General features: G+C 43.5%; 1 pseudogene; it reads right to left on the bottom strand.

The window, feature by feature from the left end:
- Positions 1–2,002: 2,002 nt before the first annotated feature.
- LOC102840527 overlaps positions 2,003–2,241 on the bottom strand; it is a 1,843-nt pseudogene continuing 1,604 nt past the window's right edge.

Raw genomic sequence — 2,241 nt, 5'->3', positions numbered from 1 at the left:
GTTCACAAGCTCCGGGGAAGGCTGGGCAGGTCAGTGGCCCGCAGGCGTACTCGGTGGGCCGTCAGGGGGCGGGAAATGGGTGTGACGTGCTCCCTGAGTGTCCCAGCCTGCATCAGGCGCTGGGGGCGGGGAGGGGGCGTGGCGCGCGCACGGGGCTGCCCTGCCTTCCTCGGGCTCTGGGGACGGAGGCGTGGGCGGGCCGTGCGTCCGTCTTTGCTTTTTCTCCCTCCTGAACAAGCGGCGCGCTTTGCGAAGCGGAGGGCAGAATGGGCGGGGTTTAGAGTGTGACGTCGGCGCCCACCGGTTGGTGTTGAGGCCTTTCACAAGCCAGGTTGCGTTGTTGTTAGGTGCCTTCGAGTCGGTACCGACTAATAGCGACCTTATGCACAGCAGAACGAAACACTGCCCGATCCTGGGCCAACCTCAAGGTTGGATAGCTGCGGTGTAGTAGTTAATCCAACAGACTTGCTACAAAAGATCTGTCCGGAGAGGGTTTTTTCGTGTGGTTTTAGCCCAGGCAGTAGATAAGATTTACAAGCGAGGGATATGGAAGATGAGTAAAAGGGAATTTTACTGGAAGCGCGTGAGAAAAAGTGAGAGACCTGCCTCCTTCCTTCTGCATTTTGTGTTTGTATGTGCAAATTCTTGGAGGACCCAGGATGATGAAAATGCAGCCTCTTTAGGGATTCACCGTCTCCTTTCCTGAAAGGAAACTGAGTTGTGAAAATAGCAAAGGGAGCACAAACGAGGAGAGCAACATTAGGAAAACGTTCCAATCCCTCATTCCTTCAGTTCCCGAAAGGTGGATAGGATTTTGACGGGTGATGGGAAATCTGAAGTTTAGAGTCGTTAGAAAGTGGATGCGTTTGAGTGTGGATAAATTTTGAGTGTGGCCCAGAGTGTAGAGAGAGGGAGGATAGAATATTTGCTGATTTTCTTTTAAACCCTGGTTATTGAGGCTGCTGAATTTTGCTAATGTAGCTGGACAGATACTCCCCTTCATATCTTTCAGTCTTTTGCATGGTTACTTTTCTTCGGTACGTAGTTTAAGAGTTGGGAAGATCAGTTTCTGTTCAAAATCTCTCATTTTACTCCACACTTCCTTCCTAGTGATCTCATCCACATACGGCTTTAAGGTACAGTTGTATTTGTTTATTTTTTAAAGTAACAATAAAGAAATGCTCTCAGTTCTTTGAATTGACTCTTCATATAATTCTATCAGAATTCAGTGTGTATTGTTTAGTTTTTTTGCTTTACAAAAATGTGGACTACCTGTAAATTGATAACCTGCTGCTGTATTTCATGTCTTAATAAATATTTTGTGAGTTTGGTAAGAATTTAAAAGATACAATATTGGACATTAAATGCAATTCTCAAATGACAGTTCACACTGTCTTCCAAAATGATTGGCATTTACAAATGGAATTTGAAATTTTAGAACACGTAAAACCCATATTGTGGCAGGTGTTCAGATGGCATCATCTGAATCACAAGCTCTTTTCTATTTTTTTCTTTTCCTTTAAAAGAAAAAGGTTATAAGGATAGAAGACGTCAGGAACATGACTTCATTATAATTTATGGGTTAAATGTCAGCCTTGAACACTTAATTTCATAAATTTATCAGGATTACCCAAAATACTCATTAATAGAAAAGCCATTAATAATCAAATTAGGGGATCACATTAAAAAACACATATAAGAAACAGCCTCAGAGAACATTCAAGCAGCAGTTAGAGGGACAGAAAAAAATATTTCAACAACCCATCAGTTTTCTTCAAAACATTATTTGATGGAATACAATCTTGATTCACTGGCTACAACAGTTCATAGAATTTTTCAGTGTTTTCTTGAGATGCAAAAATTCATGGCTGCAGTGTTTTCAAATGACCAATCAAGTGCTACTTTTGGTTGAAAAGGCCACTGGTAGACCCATCTGAATGTTACTTCACTGCTGGAAAGTCCACTCCCTAAGAAAAGAAAACGGCAGTTAATGCTGTGCTTCTCAAAGCTCATCTTTCCCCAAGTCATCAAGTTCCACAGCACTGAGCTCAATGTAATCATCTACCACAGGAAGCTAACCATCCTTGCCATCCCAAAGGTCTATTGTACTTATTTTAGGGAAAAGCCCCACCTTCTCCAGGTGCTGTATGTTGTTGTTGTCAGGTGCCATTGAGTCGGAACCGACTCATAGCGACCCCATGCACAGCAGAACGAAACAATGTCCGATCCTGGGCCAACCTC

This window comes from Chrysochloris asiatica, unplaced genomic scaffold (genome assembly GCF_000296735.1).
Source record: "Chrysochloris asiatica unplaced genomic scaffold, ChrAsi1.0 scaffold00216, whole genome shotgun sequence".
NCBI lineage: Eukaryota > Metazoa > Chordata > Mammalia > Afrosoricida > Chrysochloridae > Chrysochloris > Chrysochloris asiatica.
The sequence above is the reverse complement of the archived record's forward strand: the minus strand, read 5'-3'. Positions and strand labels throughout refer to the sequence as shown.